The 22,938-nt window shown below is 42.5% G+C and overlaps 1 pseudogene; it reads right to left on the bottom strand.

The window, feature by feature from the left end:
* Positions 1 to 18,590: 18,590 nt before the first annotated feature.
* LOC118630893 lies at positions 18,591 to 19,784 on the bottom strand (annotated as a pseudogene).
* Between the last annotated feature and the right edge of the window lie 3,154 nt (positions 19,785 to 22,938).

The following is a 22,938-nucleotide window of genomic DNA, read 5'->3' as shown; positions in this document are numbered from 1 at the left end:
TTAATATTGGGTTAAGACATAGTATTTTAATTTTCACTTCCTGTATTATACTTACAGTTACTCTACATATACTGTTGCTCAAGACCTCTGGCAGATTCAGAAATAGAACACAGTGCTTAAACCAAAATGGAAGTTTACTACTTTGACAAACCCTTTGACAAGAGTACAGGAAATAAAAGTCAACCAAACAGGAAGCAGGCACAGTAGAACAGAACAGCCAGAAATATTTGGGCTTGGCGCAAGAATTAATCTATTTACAGAACACATAAGTACAAAGCAAAATATTTAGAGCTGAAACCTTTAATTTGTAAACATTTTAAGGGGATCGGGAAAAAGGGAAAAAATGCGAGGAAGTAAAAGGAAGAGAAAAATAATGTCTCTCAAGGAAGTAATTATTGCATAAACCAAAGAATGTCTTCTGCATAGACAATGGCAGTTTTAAAACCTTTCTGCAAATTCCTTGACCCACTTTCTATCAAGAGGTGAATTCTGTGGCCCCTCTCTTTGAAGCCGGGCCAAACCTTAGTGACTGGTTGACCAGTAAGGTATGACAGAAGGGACATTATGAGACTTTCCGGGCTAGGTCATAAAAGGTGGTACAGATTCTACCTGGTTTGCTGGATCCTGAATTAGAGCCTCGGGCCACTGTGTAAGAAGCATTACCACCTTGAGACCACCATGCTATGCGGAAGCACAAGCTAACGCATGGAGACAGACGACATGGAAAGGCCCCCTGACTTGGAGAAAGATTGATGTCCATCCACCTCAGGCTCTCCTAATGCTCACTCTTCCAGCTCCTGCCACTGATTGCAACTGCTTGAGGAATGCTAAGGCAGAACCACCCAGTGGAGCTCCTCCTGAATTCCTGACCCACAGAAATCACAAAAGATAATAAATTGATTGTTGTTGTTTTAAGCCAGTGAGCTTGGGTGTGGTTTGTTATGAAGTAATAGATAATGAGAACAATAGATGAGGTGATTTAAATGCTATGGTTCTTTGATGAGTAAGGTAAAAGCCCAAAGACCCATTAGAAGTCATTATAGTTAATTACTATTACAAGTGTAATTATTACAACAAACAAGGTGAAGTGGTGGTTTCCAGTCAGAGGACCAATTACCAATAATAAAAGCAAATAATTAGTGAGGCCAAGTAAGATTTTTTTTAAATTAAATTTATTGGGGTGACATTGGTTAATAGGATCATATAGGTTTCAGGTATAGATTTCTATGTTACAAGATTTGGTTATTGCACTGTGTGTCCACCATCCAAAGTCAGATCACCTTCCATCATCATATATTAGATCCCCTTCACCCCCAAGATTTTTATTTTTTAAAAAAGAGGACATCTGGCCCTGGCCAGTTTGGCTCAGTGGTTGGAGCATTGGCCTGCGGACCAGACAATCCTGGGTTCGGTTCCCACTAGGGGCATGTACCAAAAAAAAAAAGAAGAAGAAGACATCTGTTCAAACTTCTCTAGACAGCTTGCCTTTTAAAGATACCAGAAATCTTTAAGTTGTTGCATAAAAATTCCACTAAAATCAAGGAAGACAAGTAAACTATTTTTAATTAAGAACTTGATTAATCTTTATGACAGTAAGCATTATGTTAGTTTTATAAGCATTATGATACAGTAACATCCTATTTTTATATGCTAAACAAACATTTTGTCATGGTCCTATTTTTTTAATTTTTAATTTTTTTATTAATTTATTTTTGTTACAGTTGTTTCTCCGTTTTCCCTCATTGACACCCTCCTCCCAGTCCCCCACCCCCACCCCATCACCAGCATTGTTGTCTATGTCCATGGTTATGCATACAATGCATGTAAGTTCGGTGGTTTATTTCTTCCCTCCCCTCCCCGACTCCCTCTTGTGAGGTTTGTCAGTCTGTACCCTACTTCTATGTCTCTGGGTCTATTTTGTTCATCAGTTTGCTTAGTTCATTATATTTCACAAATAAGTGAGATCATGTGATATTTGTCTTTCTCTGACTGGCTTGTTTCGCTTAGGATAATACTCTCCAGATCCCTCCATGTAGTCTCAAAGGATAAGAGATCTTTCTTTCTTATAGCTGCATAGTATTCCATTGTGTATATGTACCACAGCTTTTTTTATCCACTCATCTATCGATGGACACTTGGGCTGTTTCCAGATCTTAGCTATTGTAAATAGTGCTGCTATGAACATGGGGGTACATATATTCTTTCTGATTGGTGTTTCGGGCTTCTTAGGGTATATTCCTAGAAGTGGGATCACTGGGTCAAATGGCATTTCAGTATTTAAGGTAACACCACATTGTTTTCCACAGTGGCTGCACCAGTCTGCATTCCCACCAGCAGTGTACTAGAGTCCCCTTTTCTCCACACTCTCCCCAGCACTTGTTGTTTGATGATTTGTTGATGGTGGCCATTCTGACAGGTGTGAGGTGATACCTCATCATTGTTTTAATTTGCATCTCTCTGATGATTAGTGACATTGAGCATTTTTTTATGTCTCTTGGCCATTTGTATGTCCTGTTTGGAGAGGTGTCTCTTTAGGTCCTCTGCCCATTTTTTAATTGGATTCGTTGTCTTACTTTTGTTGAGCTGTATGAGCACTCTATATATTTTGGAAATTAACCCCTTATCTGATGTATCATTGGCAATTATGGTCTCCCATATAGTGGGTTCCTCCCTTCACCCCCAAGATTTTTGAGAAGTTTTGATTATGAAAGAACTTCACATTAGTCAATACGAAATATTTAATGATTATGCCATATTTCTCAAGGGCAATTTGTATAAGTAATTTTTATTTTACCACTTTTTTTTTTTTTCCTATTTCAGATATTCAGATTACCAACAAACTATGATAGATATTTGGGCTGATTCCTGACATGTCACAATTCAAAAAGCTACAAGCTGGGAGGTTTAGGGTCCCTATGCACTGGGTGACTGTTTCTTGGACTCAGAACAGTCGGTGATGTAACATTTCTGTAAGGGAGAGTTCAGGACATTTTTAGTTGATGTAAGACATTACTAGTGAGGCCATATCTGTAGGCTAAATTTCATGATGGGAAAAGGGATATCAGAGAAGTCTAAGCCTCCTATGGCTCATACTTCTGGTATTTTTGTTGTTGTTGTTGTAAAATATCGAAAGAAAATGAATAAAAACGAAGATCAATGAAACCAAATGTAGAAAAATAACATGGAACATGTACAGTTGACCCTGGAACAACATGGGTTTGAACTGCACAGGTTCACGTATATGTAGATTTTTTTCAATAGAAACTATACATGTATTTTTCCTTCCTTATGATTTTCTTTTTTATCCTCACCTAAGTATGTGTTTATCAATTTTAGATAGAGAGGAAGGGAGAGAGTGTGAGAGAGAGAAACATCAATGTGAGAGAGAAACATTGATTAATTGCCTTCCTTAAGTGCCTCGATCAGGGATCAAACCCACAACCTAGGTATGTGCCCAGACCGGGAATTGAACCCACAACCTTTTGGAGTAAGGGCTGATGCTTCAACCAACTGAGACCCTCAGCCAGAGCTCCTATGGTTTTCTAACATTTTCTGTTCTTTAGCTTACTTTATTGAAGGATACAGTGTATAATACATACAATATACAAAATACATATTAATTGATGGTTTATGTTATCTGTAAGGCTTCTGGTCAACAGTAAGCTATTAGTGGTTACGTTTTGGGGGAATTAAAAGTTATACGTGGATTTTCAACTGCATCCCTAAAACCCGTGTTGTTCAAGGGTAAACTGTATATGAAAATGTCCAGAATAGACAATTTTATAATGAGAAAGTAGATTAATGGTTGCCTGGGGCTGGAGGCTGTGGGCCTGGAGGGAGATGGGCACTGGTTGCTAATGAGTAGAGTGAGTATGAAATTTCTTTATGAGATGCTAAAAATGTTCTAAAATTGATCGTGGTGATAATTGTAAACTTCTTAATATACTAAAAAACCATTGAGTTATACATTTTAGGTGGGAAAACTGTGTGGTGCGTGAACTATATCATAAGAAAGCTGTTATTTTAAAAAAGTAACTTGGGAAAGAAGTTTATATAAAATGAAAACATAAAATCAAGCCTGTTTATCATAATTAAAATGTTTTCACTGATGCTTAGATGTTCCCATGACTAAAGGAGAAGATGATGCTGAGATGCCTCTATAGCACAGTTTAACAAACTTTTTCTGTAAAAGGCCAGATAGAAAATATTTTAGGCTATGCAAGCAAAGCAGCGAAATTGTCAATATTATACAGGTACTCATATAACAAGAAAGAACAAATTTCTACACATTTTAAAATGATGAAATTTAAAATATAGTAATAGTGGAATATAATTTCTTTGTAATACAGGTCTACTAATGAGAAGAATGCAATTCTTTTTTGGGAGACAACATTTCACTTAATTGAATTTCAAAGATAATGTACTGTATCCTCACACTGATTTCAAATGTTCTTCTGAAAAAAAAAAAAAAAAAAAGTTCTTAGTTTGTGGGCCATATAAAAACAGGCTGAATGTGGTCTATGGGCCAATTTTCCAACCCCTGCTATAGAGGACTAAATTCCTAAGTGTTGGTTTATTAGTGTCCTAGGGCTTCCATAACAAAGTACCACAAACTGGGTAGCTTAAAACAGAAATTTATTATCTCCCAGTTCGAGGGGCCAGAAATCTAGAGGCCATGCTCCCTCTAAAGACTCTCGGGAAGGATAACTTTTGGTAGCCCTAGGTGTTCCTTGACTTGGGGCAGTATAACTCTGATCTCTGCCTGTCTTCATATGGCTATCTTCCCTCAGTGTGTGTCTGTTTTTCTTCTTCTCTTCTAATAAGGACACCAGTCATACCCTAATTTAGTGTGACTTTGTCTTAACTAAATACATTTGTAATGAGCCTATTTCTAAATAAGATCATATTCATTGGTATCTGGGGGGTTGGGACTTGAACACATCTTTTTGGGGTACACAATTCAAACTGTAGCAATGATGAACTTGGGCAGAGAGCCATGGAGGATCCTTGGGCCAAAAGTATTCTCCTTATTATGTTATCAGTAAGGCTTCTGGTCAACAGTAAGCTAGGGCAGTGATGCTATTGACGGCCCCCAGATTTAGCTCAGTCTTCATCCTAGGGAGCACTTGCAAACCTGGAATAGAGAGCATCACCCTGTATGGTTCCCACGGCTCCAAACACTTGGACACTTATTTTGTTTTGTTTTGTTTTGTTTTAAGGCCCATAGATTTTAGTTAGGTGCTTTCATTTAAAAATGTTACTTTCTCTCAGACAAAGAGCTAGAATCTAGCTCTTCTAAACTAGAATGAATGCTTCTTACCTATTTTGGACTTACCGGAAGTTTCATGATACATCTGAGACTATAAAAAATTAGCTAATTTTTGTTTCTTTCATTTGTTTCCACCTTAAAACTTTTTAGAAAGCTGTTACTGTGGTCCAGGCAAGCATTGATGGTGGCTTGTACCAAGGTTGTAGCAGTGACGGTGGAAATTGATGAATGGATTAATGATTTGTTCATAGACAGGCTCTACAATATTTGAAAATTCATGTACATGTATAAGGTTGAAGAAGGAAGTATCAAGAATAACTTTCAGGCCCTGGCAGGTGTGGCTCAGTTGGTTGGAGCATCGTCCTGTGCACAGAAAAGGTTGCTGGTTCGAGTCCTGATCAGGGCACATGCCTGGTTGCAAGTTCGATCTCTGATTGGGGTGTGTATGGGAAGCAACCAATCAGTGTTTCTCTGTCATATCAATGTTTCCCTCACTCTCTCTTTCTAAAAACATTTTTTTTTTGTTAAAAAAAAAAAAGAATAACTTTCAGGTTTCTGGCATGAGTTACTGGATGGAGAATGGTACAGTAGAGCAAAATAGGGCACTTTGGAAGAGGTTTAGAGTGGATAATGTTTTATCTGAGCAACTTGAGAGACAATAAGACAGTTTCTATATAGGTCTGCAACTGAAGATATAAATTTGAGAGTGGTGTTGGGATTTAAGGGGACCAATGAATAATGCCCCCTTTCTTCTGAATTCAGAAACAACTGAGAAATAGATCTTAGGGCTCAAAATCTCAACTTTTTTTTATTGGTTAAACTGGATTGAAGAATACAGCTTTGATCTGTAGACAGAACTGGGTTCTTTAATATCTTCCCCCTGAATTCAATCTTTGGGCCTCCAACCGCAAACCTCCCTATTGCAGAAACTGAAGCTGGCCTGGGAGGATTGCATCACATAGGAGAGAGAACTGGGAGACTGCTACAGAGGCATGGCTCCAGAAAGAAAGAGATGAGAGAGAGAGGCACCCAAGCTATTCATAAGTCAGTCCCTTGGGAGAAAGATTGAGTATAGATGGTGTACTCAAAGAGGTAATCAAAGGGAATATGGCAAAGAGATTATTTGCAGAGACGTGGGCAGGGTTAAGGGTACCAGCAAGGGATGTACAAACATCCAGGAACTGTAGACAGCAAAGTTCTAATAGGGAGAAGGGAAGGATGCTCCAGGCAGAGGGACTGCCCAACAGGAATGTGGCTGAGGGAAGGAGCCAGTGCCAAAACTGTGGCCTTCACTCCCCAGAGGTGGGGGGAGTCTGTGGAGGTGGGGCGATATCCTGCTTATTTGCTCTTCCCACCTTCTGAACTCCTTCCCATGGACCAAACTCACAGGAACCCAGAGGACTCGAATGACCCGAGAATGCAGACTGAAGCAGTAGCCTGCTCGGGCACAGAGCAGGGCAGAAGAGGGTGGGGAATGGGCAATCAGAAAATGACCAGCACATGGTTAGTGAGGGCTGAGAGAGGGGAAGAGGTCACTCTCCTTCCTGTCCTGGCAGTGAACTTCCCTGAGGGGAGCTGTCTGCTGTCCCCCTCCGACCTTTATGAGGCTAACTTCTACACCCCAGTGCCCACCATCCACTGCTCCTTGGAGTCCCTTTACTCCAAGAAGGTTCAAAAATGGGAGCAGAACAGCTCTTTAAATTATCAATGCCCATTGTATCCTAAGATGAAAACATCACTATCCTTTTCCTATCTCATATTTGCTCAGCTGTATTGTCCAACTGGTTTACCAGAAGATATGCAATGGATCAAATGACAATATAAACACATGACAGTATGATGTTTGGCAATGATGCAAGGTTAATAAAATTGAAATGTCCCCAATAACCTTCTTCTGTTACAGTATTTCATTGGTTTTAAGATGTGAATTTTCTGCCCTGGCCTGTTTGGCTCAGCGGTTAGAGTGTCTTCCCAAGGACCAAAGAGTTGCAGGTTCGATTCTGGCCAAGGGCACAGTATTTTGGTTTCGGTTCATCCCTGGCCCTGGTTGGGGTTGTGCAAGAGGCAACCAGTCAATGTGTCTCTCTCACATCGATGTTTCTCTCTCTCTTCCACTCTATCTGAAGATAAATAGAAAAATGTCCTTGGGTGAGGATTAAACACACACACACACACACACACACACACACACACACACACACAGATGCGAATTTCCCCCCCACATTTTAACCTCTCTAAAATCGGGAAAGATATTACAATCTCATCAGCCAGGCAGCTGTTAGGATGGAGATGTCATTGGCTGTCATATGTGCATAAAAACTGGCAGAATGGGTGTCTGCAGCTTGGACAAAAACCCAGCAGCCAGAGGAGAGTGCTGTGATAAAACATTCCATCACCAATGCTCCTGATGACCCAGAGAGTGATACCATCTGCTATCACACAGGCCACTCTGAGGTTAGAGGTGGTTTAGCCATCAAGACAGAAGGTAGATTCCTGGTTGCAAGAGCTGGGAGAGTGAAAGAAATAGAATGGGGAATGATTGCTAATGGATACAGGGTTTTTCATCTGGTGTGTGTGGGGGTGGGGGGTGATGATGCAAGTATTCTGGATTAGGTGGGGGTGATGGTTGCACAATTTTGTGAATACAGTCATCCCTCAGCACTTCGTGCTTCGACATTCACGGCTTTACTCTATCGTGGTTTTTTCAAATATATTCATTAAAAAGTTGATCGAAACAGTGAAAATGATACAGTGCGTGCTCGGTTGTCTGAGTCAATTATATAGCCCTGTATTATAATCAAAATTAAAATTACTGTACGTATGGACTGTAGGCCTATGTATTCGAGCACCCCAGGAATCCTTCAACACCAGGTGCAACCGCTAGAGTGTAGAACAGATTAACTGTGATAAACGAGGGACGACTGTATACTGAAAACCATTGACTTGTATATTTAAAAAATTTTTTTCTTTATTGATTTCAGAGAGAGAGGATAGGAAAGGGAGAGAGAGAGAAACATCAATGAGAGAGAACATCAATTGGCCGCCTCCTGCATGCCTCCCCACTGAGGATTTGGCCCATAACCTGGACATGGGCCCCAACCGGGAATCAAACTGGCAACTTCTGGGTGCATGGGTTGACACTCAACCACTGAGCCACACCAGCCAGGCTGACTTGCATATTTTAAAAGAATGAGTTTTATGGTATGTGAATGATATGTCAATTTTTAAAAAGTGGTTCAGAACACTGAGGAAAGTTAGGTTATAGATGTATGGGAACTTTTTGTACTATTTTTTTACAAGTTACTGTGAGTCCAAAATTATTTCAAAATAAAAAAACACCTTTTGGATTAACCATCCAAAATTGAGGTCTTATATTTAAAAATCTGTATTCAGATTATGTTATAGACTTCTGTGAACTATCTCTCAGGGGAAAAAAGTAAAATGATATTCAATAAAAACTCTTTCCCAACTTTGAAAACAAACATGATTTCGAATATTTAGATTCTGGATATAAAGAACTTCTAAGAATACTTGAAGTTATTTTGCTCATGTTTTCCTTTTTTTGTATGCACAAGAACTACATACGATATAAATTTATGTCTAAATCTAACAGAACTTGTTAATTAAGTACAATATAAACATTTGAAGTGGCAAGCATTGTTATCTGAGTTTAGTTGGCAGTTTCTTCTTCTTTCTTGGTATGTGTTAGATGTTATGAAATACAGCATTACACTGAAAAGGAAGAATAAAAGCTCCCAAACCAATCTCCTTGCACTTGTAAGGTGAAGACCACAAACATTAAAGTCTACAGTTATCTCCTACATACATTCTCATCCTGTTCAGCTCATCCCAGGGGCCTTACTCAGTGCCTGGGAAGAGTGGGACCTCAGCAGGTACAGTGACAGTCTCTTGTATATTCCACTCTTAAGAGTCCAAAGGGTTAAAATGTCCGTACTACCCAAAGCAATCTATAGACACAATGCAGTTCCTATCAAGATACCAATGGTATATTTTATGAAACTAGAACAGATATTCCAAAAATTTATATGGAACCACAAAAGGCCCTGAATAGCCACAGCAATCTTGAAAAAGAAGAACAAAATTGGAGGAAACATGCTACTTGATAGCAAAATACTACAAGGCCATAGTAATCAAAACAACATGGTACTGGCATAAAAATAGATGTATAGATAAATGGTACACAATAGAGCACCCAGAAATAAACTCACACTTTTATGGTCAATTAATATTTGACAAAGGAGGCAAGAACATAAAATGGGCTAAAGATGGTCTGTTAAATAAATGTTGGGTGTTGGGAAAATTGTACAGGTACATACAAGAAAATGAAACTATTTTCTTATACCATACTCAAGAATAAACTCACCCTGGCCGGTTTGGCTTAGTGATTAGAGCATTGGCCCTTGGTTGCGGTTTGGTCCCTGGCCCTGGTCAGGATCATGCAGGAAGCAACCAATTGATGTGTCTCTCTCATATCAGTGTTTCTCTCTCTCTCTCTCTCTCTCTCTCTCTCTCTCTCTCTCTCTCTCTCTCTCTCTCTCTCTCTCCTTTCTTCCCTCCCTCCCTCCCACTCTGTCTGAAGATAAATGGAAAAATAAACAAATGGGACTACATTAAACTAAAAAGTTTTTGCACAGCAAAGGAAGCCATCAACAAAATGAAAAGACAACCCACTAACATATTTACCAAAGATACATCTGATAAGGGCTTAATGTTCAAAATTTATAAAGAACTTATAAAATTCAACACCAAAAAAACAAACACTCCAATTAAAAATGGATAAAGGACTTGAACTGACACTTCTCCAAAGAGGACATACAGATGGTAAATAGACTTATGAAAAGATGCTCAACATCATTAATCATCAGAGAAATGCAAATTAAAACCACAATTAGATACTACCTCACACCTATCAGAATGTCTATCATCAATAAATCAACAAACAATAAATGTTGGCAAAGACGTGGAGAAAAGGGAACCCTCCTGCACAGTTGGTGAGAGTGTATTTTGATGCTGTGGAAAACAGTATGGAGTTTCCTCAAAAAATTAAAAATGGAACTGCCATATGACCCAGCGATTCCACTTCTGGGAATATATCCAAAGAAACCCGAAATTTTAAAGAATATATGCATCCCTATGTTCATTGCAACATTATTTACAACAGCCAAGATTTGGAAGATATTCAAGTGCCCATCAGTAGTAGGTGAATGGTTAAAAAAAAGCTATGGTACAATTACACAATGGAATACTACTTGGTTATAAAAAAGGAAATATTACTTTTTGTGACAGCATGAATGGCCCTAAAGATTATTATGCTAAGTGAAATAAGCCAATCAGAGAAAGACAAGTACCATATGATTTCACTTATATGTGGAATCTAATGAACAAGATAAACTAACAGAAACAGACTCATAGATACAGAGAACAGACTAAGCTGTCAGAGAGGAGGAGGGTTGGGTGGCTGGGTGATTAAGGTGAAGGGATTAAACAAAGAAAAACAACTCACAGGAACAGACAACAGTATGGGGATTAACAGCGGGAAAGGAGGTGGGAGGAGGTAGAAAAGGGTAAAAGAGGGATACGTGGTGATGGAAGGAAATTTGACTTGGGATGGTGAATACACAATACAATATACAGATGATATGTTATAGCCTTGTACACCTGAAACCTATGTAATTTTATTAATCAATGTCACCTCATTAAATCATTAAAAAATTTAAAACACACCCTTTATAATTCTACGAGAGCAAGATTAAAGTTATTTCAAAAAGTGTTTTCTTTTGGTAAGAGCCCTCAATTTCCTTCCATTTCTTCATTTTTTCCATTACTTCCATCACCAGCCATAGGAGGAAAAAAAAAAGACTCCAAAGAGTTAATGGGACATTGAAGATTACCCAGCACCTGCCCCATGCCTAAAAAAATTTAGAAAACTAGAGCAAATCTGCTGGCCCCTTGGGCATTTAGACCAGTTGTATCAGTCCTAATTATAGTTTGTGAGCTGTAGAAACCAACTCAGCCTAATTTAAGAAGAGAAGGAATGCATTGATAGTCCTTTGGGCAGTTGGGGGAATTGCAGGGAAGTTTGGGAAAGATGACTTTGAGTAATCTGGCCTATAAAATGGCCCCGTGAATACACTGTCATTAGCAGCTGAGCTGTGGACCCATTGTCTTGGGGAATTTTCTGCTGTGCTTGTGTCTGTGCATCTCTGGCTCCTGATTCAAAGTTCAGGGTGGGTGTGTCTCACAGACTGAGCCTTGGTCACGTGGTGGCACCCTTGTCATAGGCTTTGAGGAAAGCTGGGGAAGTAAGTGACATTTTCTGCTTTTATAAAAGGAGGGGAAGAGGTTCAGATGAAGGACAGCCAAAAGTCGTGACAAATGTCTACTTCAATCAAAGTAAAGTTCTCAGAGTTTGAGAACACACACATCGTTTTGGTACCAGCTGAAGACCTTGGCAGAGACATAGCAGTATCTGAGCAAGAAGGGAAGACAAAGAAAATATGAAAGAGCCCTGGCTGGTTTGGCTCAGCGGTTAGAGCTTTGACCTGTGGTCCAGAGAGACCCGGGTTCGGTTCCCGCTAAGGGCATGTACTCGGTTGCAGTTTGTCCCCGGCCCTGGTTGGGTTGTGGGGTTGGCAACCACTCGATGTGCCCCTTTCACGTCAATGTTTCTCTCTCTCTCTCTCTCTCCTTCCCGCTCTATCTGAACAAAAAATGTCCTCAGGTGAAGATAAAAAAAAAAAAAGAAAACATGAGAGAGAAAATCTTATCAATATCAATCTTGTCAGTTTTCTATAGTTTTTGGCCTGTGAACTTTACAGTGTTAGGAAAAGACTTTCATCAGAGATTAATTATGGCTTAAGTTTACCATATTATATCTGGAAATTGAAACCTTCCCAGCCTCTTGCAAAATTTAGAAATGTTTAATGTTTCTCCCAGATTTACTGGAGGCTCCTTTCTTCCCCATTCTTATATTTAAAACCCGTTAAATTCTATTTCCCCAGTGTCCCTGTCAAACCAAGGGTACACCCACATTTCCTCTGCTGAGTAGTCATTGCAATAGTGTGCTGTCTCTCTGGGAAAAAACAAAAACAAACAAACAAACAAAAAGCCCCGATTTAAAGAATTTGCCAATTTCCTTGGTGTAAATATTCCCACCGTGGAAAATTTCAAGCAACCAAAGTTATGGCTGAAAATCCCTGAATATTTAACTATCAGCGTTTCTGAACCTCTCCCTCCCACCCCGAGAGCCATTACCTCTTGCCTGGAATTTCTTGGGCCTGTAAGACCTTCCTCCTAAAGCAGTTTTCTCTCTTCTTTAACCTGGAGAATCACTCAAGCTATTATTGAGTGCATGTTCCATGAGGGCAGAGGTCTTTGTTCACTGCTGTACTCCAAGTGTCTAGAACAGTACCTGGCACATAGAAGGTCCTCGGTACATATTTGTTTGTGGTGGTGGTTCTGAGTCTCTTTCCTGGAGCTGGGGAGGATAATCACCTCTGCCATGTGCTAGCCCACAGAACACTGCCTTTCTCTTGGGTAGTAAAGCTGTGTTAATGGCAGCAGAGACTGTCTTTGGATTTTTGTCTGTCTTCCTCGGTGGGTGATCTTTCATGGATGTTGTTGTCCTACTGGACCAATACCTAACCCAGGCCTGGACTCTGTCTACCACTATCCTGCCTAGTTCGTGAGCAGCTTATTTCATCTTCCTGTGCCTTCCTTGAAAGTCCCCTTCTAAAAGTTTCCTAGGTATGTTCCCTCAGGGCACACCCCATGGCTGCATTCTGTCCTATAATAGTGGAGCCACTTGAATATCACTGGTAATGCCAGAAGCATTTTATAGTCACCATCTCAGACCTCTCCCCTCAAATCTGGCCACAGTTGCATGACTGCCTGGTATAACAGTCACAGGCTCTAAAGGGTGATTCCCCAATTAAACTTATTGTTGACTCCTTATCTGACCTTTTAAGAGGGCACTTCTCAAAAGCTTCCTGGAACTGCCCTCCCCAGCTGGAGGTGGTGGGGTGTAGATTATTTCAGTCTGTTCTCTGAAATATCATCTCCCTCTATTGAATTCTCTGGATCCCAGTCACCCTTTTTGGTTAGTAATAACCAAAACAAACAAAAAGGGTTTCTAAGACCTCCCTTGACAGCAGTTAGGTCCAAGCATATCTCCATTCTCCGTTCATATTGAACTGACCTGGTCTCCACAATCAAAACCTGTCTCTTAAATAACTCCTTCTCTCTACATGGCGGTGGAGGTAGGCCCAGTGCTGGTGCGTCAGGATGGACACCAGCTGCAAACAATCAAGGTGTGTCTCTGGCTGAACCCCAGGCTTCCCCTGCTGGCCTCCGCCCTCCAGGATCTGCCTGACTGCTCTACTTCTCTTTCTGTCTCCCCAACTTTAAGATCAATGTTTGGTTAAAGAAAAAAATTATTCATAGCTCTTGCGAAAGCACAGTAAAGCAGACTTTATTCAGGACCATGGCGGTAGCAGTAGGGACCGGTGCGGTGGGTTTTACAGTAGGGAGAGATTGGGCTCAACTCCACACACAACAGGAAAAAGTGGGAGTTTATAACCAAGGAGCAGGCTGTGGGGTCAGTGAATGGAATATATTGAAACATCAGGGGTAAGGAGGGATTCTGGCTAAAAACCTTCCTAACAAGATTCTTGCTGAAGGTAGGCTAGGGTGATCAGACATCATCTGGGGGTGGAGGATGAGGAACCTGATCAGATATCAAAGGTGATTGGATATCGAGCGTGAGGGATTCTGGCTAAAATGACAACTGGATTCTTGCTAAAACTAAACAATGACAGAGATGAACATGGAAGCCCAAAAGCAGGCCTAGTTGAGAACAGAGTTCAGAGGAATCTGACTAGAATTGAGTCAAGGAAAAAAACAAAACAAAAACACCTTTGTTAGTTTCTAAACCAGTCCAGCTCCTCTTTGATTCTCAGAGACAGTACATTCCTGGCACAGGCCTTTTACTATTCCTTTCTAACCTTTGGCTTACTAACATTTTCATTGTTGTCCAAAAGGATGGCCTGCCACCTACAAAATAAGAGCCTCCTTTCCTCTCTTTGTCTATTGATGAAAAACCGCCACCCTCTGTGGCTTAACTTCCAAATATGAGACTCTGACCAAAGCCATGGCCAAGCTTAAGTAACATCCAGAGAGGACTTTGATCCATGTGGCAGGGTTAGAAGGTGATTCTGTAGGAGTCTGTAGATAAGTCATGAGAAATCAAGAGGGTAATTCCACCGCAGTTCACTCCTTGGCTCTAAAACTGGATCCAGTTCAACATAACATAAAGAGGAAGAGAGTTGGAGGCAGTTGATTTAATGCACCTAAAGCTAGAACTGCAACAGCCAATCTAGTGTAACCCAGTGGTGCTGGAGTGGTTCTCAGACCATCAGCCTTGTCTTCACCTGGGAACTTGTTAAAAATGTAGACTTAACCCAAACCCACTGAATCTGGGGGTGGGAGCCCAGGAAATTATGATAAGCTCATGAGGTGATTCTTATGAATGTTCAAGTTTGAGAACCACAGCTGTCACGCAGGTGGAGCTCAGCTTCCTTTACAGGAAGTTTTATGTGAAACGTAGCTTCCTTTGGGTTGTTCCTGCCTGAGAAATATGATAGGAGCACCAAGAAATTTTCCCAACCACTAATGCCTAAAGAATTTGTTCACTGAGACTCTGCATGTTTTAAGTGATGGAAAGACACAGCTAATCCCCATGTTGGGCACACCTGCTTAGATCTTTAAGTTGCAAAAACCTGCACAGCCTGTGGTCACTGAGGTTGCAAAGGCCTGGGTTTGCCGAGGCCCTGTGACACCAATCTCATTAAACTGCTTTGTCTTAAAGCAGTAAAGGACCCATAAGTCCTGTGTTTACTAAAGTACTGACACCTCCTGTCCTAGCCACACCTGAAACATCCTTCTCTTGGGATACGTCTTAAATCTCCAAAGCCCTATCTCTGTGCCTGATTCTTAAACTTTTCTGGTTTGTGGGCCATGTATGGAGTTGGGGGTAGGGAGAAAACAAATCAACCCCACTATTCTGAATCCAGAATCAACTGAGCTGTAGGGTCAGGCCACTGCGAGGGGTCAATATATCAACTTCATTCTGATAAAGTTGAATTGGAAAATGCAGCTGGGAGTCTGCTGCCATTATTGGGTGTCCTCACACCTTCTCCCTGAATTAAACCTCCCCACTCCAGCTGCCGGGCCTCCTGGTCTGCTGGGGACAGAGCCAGGCTTAGCCGAGTTGTCACAGCTAAGGGCAGTCTTTCTCCAACCTTCCCACTCAGTTCATTTACTTGGTCTTTGGTGAAGAGTGGTAAGTTGTGGCAAGATGGCCAGGAGAGGGGCTCCAGCACCCTTTCTTCCTGGAGTGGATGTGAGGATGGAGGAGTAAGGTTTTCCACGACTATGGGCATTGGCACCATGCTGAAAAGAACCTAGAATGGGAAGAGCGGAAGGTCAGGACTGATGCTGGAGGCAGGTTCACATCTAAATGTGGTTTCAAGGGGGAAGCCCCAACCAAAGAAACTGAGAGGAGAGGCCAAAGAGAGGAGGAGGAGGACCAGGAGTGTATGTTGCCTCACAGGCCAGGGAAAGAGATTTTATAGAGAGAGTGATCAGCAGGGTCAAAGTTTCCCCAAGGTAACAGCAAAATAAGGAACAAAAACTGTTCCCTAGATTTAGCCACTTGGAACCTTCTGGTGACCTTACTGAAGGGTGGGAAAGGAAACCAAGGTTTGGGGTAGTCACTGGAGGGTGTCCAGGGGGGAAGTTTTTTTTTTTTTTTATCCTCACCCGAGGATATTTTTCCATTTTTTGTACAGATAGAGTGGGAGGGAGAGAGAGGAAGGGAGAGAGAGTGAGAAATATCGACGTGAAGGGACACATCGAGTGGCTGCCACCCACACGACCAACCAGGGCCAGGGACAAACTGCAACCGAAGTACGTGCCCTTAGCGGGAACCGAACCCGGGTCTCTCCGGACCGAAAGCCGACGCTCTAACCGCTGAGCCAAACTGGCCAGGGCCCAGGGGGGAAGTTTTTTAAGAGGACAAAGCTTGTCTGAAAACTGATGGGGAAAGACAGGTGCATGTGTCTGTCAAGATTGTGGCAGGGCAAGGAGGCAGTGTCCCACCGTCCAGGCCAGACGCCTTGGGTGCAGGGCTCTGTCTGTCTCACCTTTTCCCAATTTGCACAAAGATACAATGTGAGCTAACAGCAGCCCGGCTTGGGAGGATGCTGGTACCCAAAAGAGGAATGAAGGATAGTAGGTAATATAGTCACCTGCAAAGCCAGGACCCAAGGCTGACTGCTCTGGGTTCAAGTTCAGAGGTAGCCTCAAATCCCCTTTAAGGCAGAAATGACAAAGGCTCTTCACTGAGAGTTGGCCTATATTTCTGGCAGTTCCTGCCAAAAATTATCGTCCTAACCCTCCCCTAGTGACAACACCTTAGTTCCCTAGAGACCCACACTTTAGGGTGAGGAGGCCTACAAACAGACCAGCCTCTGATTCTGAGGGTGGGTGAGTGTCTCCTGGGACCAGCTGGTGGTCTCTCCCTACCATCTATCACTAGTCTCAGAGCTCATGTTTTATAAGTGCTGATCTTTAGACACAGGGTTTATAACCATGGATTTAATCCTTATTCACAGTATCTTACTTTTTTTGATTAAATCATTTCCAACTCTGATACCATAGAACTATTACCATCAGAGACTTCTTAATACTAAGCTTCCCCCTGCTAGTACCACAGTCTTTCAATTTCCTAAACCACTTATCATATGATCTTATATCTGGAAAACCAAAATAAGTGGACTTGGAAGAGTGTGTTTGGTAATTTTTCTCAGGATCTTATAGGTCTCTCAGTATTTGTTTCCCTTCTTTATTTATTAAAAAAAATTTTTTTTTCTTATTGGTTTTTAGAGAGAGAGGAAGGGAGAGGGAGAAAGAGATAGAAACATCGATAAGAAAGAACATTGACCGGCTGCCTCCTGCATGCCTCCCACTGGGGACTGGGCCCACAACCTGGGCATGTACCCTGACTGGGAATTGAACTGGTGACTTCTTGGTGCATGGGTCGATGCTTAACCACTGAGCCATACCAGCTGGGCTTCCTTCTTTATTTAAAAAAAAAATTTTTTTTATATTGATTTTAGAGAGAGAGGAAGAGAAAGAGAGAGAGAGATCAATTTGTTGTTCCACTTATTTGTTCATTCATTGGTTGATTCCTGTATGTGCCCCAACTGGGGATCGAACCTGCAACTTTGTCATATTGGAATGATGCTCAAACCAACTGAGCTACCTGGCCAGGGCCTGTTTTCCTTCTTTTTTATTTTTATTTATTTTTATTTTTTAATTTTATTTTTGTTACAGATGTTTCTCCTTTTTTACCCTATTTACACCCTCCTCCCCAAGTTTTCCTCCTTAATGTGTTTTCATGTAATAGTAATCAAATTCCATAAATAGAAACCGATTACTACAAAGGTATGTTTACTTTATATTAAGAATTAAATCTGTTATTGAAGGAAAAAATTAGGATTAATGCTAAAAATGTATTTTAAATTTAAAAAAAATATATTTTTTCTTTATTGATTTTAGAGAGAGAGGAAGGGAGAGGGAGAGAGAGATAGAAACATCGATGAGATAGAACATCGATTGGCTGCCTTCTGCATGCCCCCCACTGGGGATCAGGCCCACAACCTGGGCATGTCCCCTGATGGGGAATCTAACCAGCGACCTCTTGGTGCATGGGTCAATGCTCAACCACTGAGCCACACTGGCCAGATGCTAAAAATGTATTTTAAATTCGCCTCCAGATAATATAGATATGTAAGTTGTTTTCTTAAACACACACATACACACCAATCCTATCAAACAAATATTTTTTTTCACGATGTGGTTTTCTTTGTTATACTGAATCTCTTATCACACATGCCAGCATGGAGTTTGTTACTCAGACATTACAGGCATCTCTTTTCTTAATTTAATCATTCCTGCTTAAAGCACAAGGCAGTAAGTGATATAATAATAATAATAATAATAATAATAATAAATCAGGCCCGTTTGGCACTATGATACAAGTGGGAAGAATAAACCAGGGAAGTTTCCACTGATCCCAGCCCCAGAATAGTCCCATGAAATAGCTACTCTCTTTTTAAAGGAACTGGAGTACAGGAAGGGTCTAGATTTAGAGAACTACAAATACAGGTTTCAGAGTCTGCATGTGACCATCTGGGGAGCCTAGGCCTGAGACCCTGCCTTGCCCAGTCGGGCCAGGCCCTCACATGGCCTCGAACTCGTTGATGCGCTGCTTGGTGGTGTCCTGCGGGATCTGCCGCAGCGTCTTGTACTTGTCCTGGCCTTGCCTCATGTTCTCACCGTGGATGATGTCATTGTGGGTCCTCTTGTTCTCGTCTCTGGCCTGGGACAGCTCACTGGACAGAGTCATCAGCTGCTGCTGCACGCGCAGGTTCTTCTCGGCCTCAGTGACCCGCTTCTCCTCGTGGTGGTCCAGGACACCCTCGCTGGGTCCCTCCGCGCTGCAGCCCGTGTACCCCGTGCCCTCCTCCTGCAGGTTCTCCCAGACGCGGTAGCTCACTGGCTCATACACGGGAACGGTGGGGGCGGGGGCTGTCATCACTAGGTGCAGCTCCTCCTGGGTCTTCACCAGGTCATCCTGGGCTTCCTTGGCCCTGTGCTGCCGCTCCTCGACCTCGTCCTCCTGGCGCCTGCGTGCCTCCTCCAGCTGCGGATCTTGGCGGTGTACTCAGCGAGCTCCGCAGCCAGCTGCTTGCTCCTGGCTCTTTGTCTGATCCACCGTAGGCCTCTCCAGCTCCTCCTTTGCACCACGAGGTCAGCCTCCAGGCGCTGAGCCTCCCCCTGCGCCCGCTTCCTCTCCTCCTCCAGTTGCAGGGCCCTCTGAATCTGGTCCGAGAGCTCCTTTTCAGCCTTCTTGGTTTTCTGCTCGTAGTCCTTGAGCCCGAGCATCAGCTCCTTCTCCCATAACATCTGCTCTTTCTCTTTCTCCGCGGTTTCTCTCCTCTTCTTCTCGATTTCCAGCTGCTGCCGCTCCAGCTGCTCCTGGCGCTTCTCCTCCCAGGCCTGGTGTGGGGCTTCCTGCGGTGCATGTGCAGCTCATGGTTCCCCACGCAGAGCTGCGGGATCTGCGTGTTGATGCGCAGGCGGGGGGCGTGTAGAACACGAAGTCAGGTGCCTTCTTGCCGATGGGTTTAATGAAAAACTTTTTGTCATTGAAAGAGATGTTCCTGGTTTCACTCCACGGGAAGCCAATCGTTGGGATCAACTTTTCATCTTTCTCGTAAATATTAAATCCAAGGGCATCCATTCCAAGCCAAAGATCTTTTCCTTTCTTATTTTTTATCTCAAAATAGTTGATTCCACACATTTCCAGGTCTTGGGTAATCTTCAGATGCTCCAACATAGCAGAGTCTTCGAACATCCTGCAGTGCTCTGCGTGCCACACCTGTATCCGGTCCTCCCACTGGTCCCTGGTGAACTTGGGCTGGTTCACGTCACTGGTTGCCTCCCACACAACCCTGACCAGAGCCGGGGAGGAACCGCACTCAAGGTACGTGCCCTTGACCGGAACTGAACCCGCGATTCCTTGGTCCACTGCTCTACCCGCTGAGCCAAGCCGGCCAGGAGCAAAGTGGAGTGACCTTTGTAAAAATCTATTCTAGGGTTACAGAGTCTCCTGGCAGTTTTAATGTGGTTCTATTCTTCCTCTGAGGCCTTGGAGGGAGCTGGCTATGTCTTGTACTAGACACAGAAGACAGTGGCCACTTCAAAGACACATAACAGGAAGATGAAGAAGAATGATCCCCTGGTTCAGGCCTGGCTGAGACAAAGGGCTATTTGCACCCAGAGGTGAAGAGAGATGGACCAGGATGGTCTTTTCTACATACAAAATATTCTTTAATATATTAGAATGATTGCCATTGGTGTTGGGAAGACAGTAGGAAATGGAAAGGAAAGGAAATAAATACATGAATAAAACAAGAGTGATCTTTTATCACCCAATAATATAATAATAATGATGATAATGTACCATGAACTGAGAGTAAGATTAATAGTTCAATAAAAAATACATCAAACTTACATAAATAAACTCAAGGTTAATTATAAAGGTTTGTTTTCAGTGTCTTTTCAATTTTCACTCACCTCCTTTCCCATTTATTCCTTCCTAACTTTCCTTTCCCTCATTCTTGGGCTGCAATGAAGTGTGCAATGAAGGAAAATGTACCGCCCCCTCCTTATCAGGCATTAGGCAGACAACATCCCTACCACCCTCTCCACCTCTAGTGGGAGAAATGGTATTTACACTGGCTGTAAGTAGTTCTGCATTCTTTTTTCACACATGCCATTGTATGATAGAAATTTTAAATGGGAAGGCTGTGATACAACCTACAAGAAGCTTCATTAGTGATGTAAGCAGCTAGAAGGACTCTTTGGTTAGGAGGAGTGATGAACCTGGGAGAGCCTAGAGAGCAGAGAGGCAGGCAGGAAACCTGCTTTAGAACCTGCTTGAGGAGAAAAGACCCAGGGCAAGTCCAGTCATCCGGGTCATGCATTCCATGGAGCCCTCTATCCTGCATTTGTCTTCCTCTGCTCTCACCCCCTTTCCTCCCCACTCCCCCAGGCTCCCATTCTCTATTCTTTTCTCTGTTCTCATTTTCATTGGGGCATATTAAAAATTAGATAGGGATTACTGGGACAAGCAATGGCTAGTCTTTGTTAAATAGAACTTTTTGAAATAAAAGGTAAAGCCAAAACTATTTTCCCCTTCAAATAAGTTGTATTTCTTTCATGCCAACCAACTCATGGGGATTTCCACTGGGATTTCTTTTAGCAAGGCTGTTTGTTTTGTCTTTGTGAGTAGGGACTAATTCATTCATTCAACCAATATTTACTAAACTGTATTATAAGCAAGCACCACTCCAGGTGCTGGAGAAAGTGGAGTGAACTGAAATGTCAAAAACCCTGCCTTGTGCCCTGTACACTCTACCTGGGAAACCAAGCATTACACAAGATCAATAACAACAATGGGTGTGTGTGTGTGTGTGTGTGTGTGTGTGTTGTGTTTGGTAGTGAGAAGTACAAGGGAGAAAATAAAGAGGGGTGCAGTATAAGGTTGTTGGGGAAGTCCTCACTGAGAAGGTACACGTAAATAAAGTCTGGAAGGAGGTGGGGAAGAGGCACAGGATGTCTGAAGTAGACGCATTCTTGGCATAGAGAAGAGCAAATGCAAAGGCCGGAGGCAGGAGCATGACTGGCAAGTTTAGGGATCGACAAGCAGGCCAGTGTGTCTGAATCAAGAACAGGGTGAGCACATGAAGAATAGAAGAAGATGAGGTCATAAAGGTATGGGTGTGTGGGCGAGGGATCATGGAGGGCCTTTGCAAGCACTTTGATTTTCTCCAAACAAGATGAGAAACCACTGTTTGGTTTAAGCCTAGGAGAGACATGATCTGACTTGCTGTGTTGAAAATAAGCTGTGAAGGACAAAGGTGAAACCAATTAGGAAGCTACTGAAATAATCTAAGGAAAAGAAGAAAGTATCATAAATCAGAGTAGTAATACTAGAGATAGTGAGGAGTGGTGAGATTCTGGATATATTTTTAATTTTTTTTTTTTTTTTTTAATCCTCACCCGAGGACATTTTTCATTTTTTGTTCAGATAGAGTGGGAGGGAGAGAGAGGAAGAGAGAGAGAGAAACATCGAAGTGAAAGGGACACATCGAGTAGTTGCCACCCGCACGACCAACCAGGGCCAGGGACAAACTGCAACCGAGGTACGTGCCCTTAGCGGGAACTGAATCCGGGTCTCTCCGGACCGCAGGCCAACGCTCTAACCGCTGACCTAACCAGCCAGGGCCTGGATATATTTTTAAAATAGGGTAAACACCCTGGCTGGTTTGGCTCAGCGGTTAGAGCGTCAGCCTGTGGACCAATGAGTTGCGGGTTCAATTCCGGTTCAAGGGCACGTACCTCGGTTGCAGTTCATCCCCGGCCCTGGTTGGGTCATGCAGGAGGAAACTAGTCGATGTGGCTCTAGCACATCAATGTTTCTCTCTGTCTCTCTCTCTCTGTCTGATGATAAATGGAAAAATATCCTCAGGTGAGGAATAAAAAATAAAATAAAATAGAGTAAAAAAGATTTGCTAATGGACTGTTTGTGGGATGTGAGAAAGAAAGCAGCCAAGCAGAAAAGCAGGGTTTTTTTTACTTCAGCAACTAGAAAAAGGGAATTACTATGAACTGAGAGCGAAGCCATCAGGGGTGCAGGTTGGGGAGAAAATCAGGAGTTTGGTTGTGGCAATTTACATTCCAGATTCCTTTTTTTTTTTTTTATCCTTACCCGAGGACATTTTTCCATGTTTTGTTCAGATAGAGTGGGAGGAAGAGAGAGAGAGGAAAACATCGATGTGAAAGGGACACATCGAGTGGCTGCCACCTGCACGACCAACCAGGGCCGGGGACAAACTGCAACCCAGGTACACGCCCTTAGCGGGAACCGAACCCGAGTCTCTCCGGACCGCAGGCAGACGCTCTAACCGCTGAGCCAAACCGGCCAGGGCCATATTCCTTTTGGACATCCACGTGGAGAG

This window comes from Molossus molossus, unplaced genomic scaffold (genome assembly GCF_014108415.1).
Source record: "Molossus molossus isolate mMolMol1 unplaced genomic scaffold, mMolMol1.p scaffold_m16_p_15, whole genome shotgun sequence".
NCBI classification, from domain to species: Eukaryota; Metazoa; Chordata; class Mammalia; order Chiroptera; family Molossidae; genus Molossus; species Molossus molossus.
The sequence above is the reverse complement of the archived record's forward strand: the minus strand, read 5'-3'. Positions and strand labels throughout refer to the sequence as shown.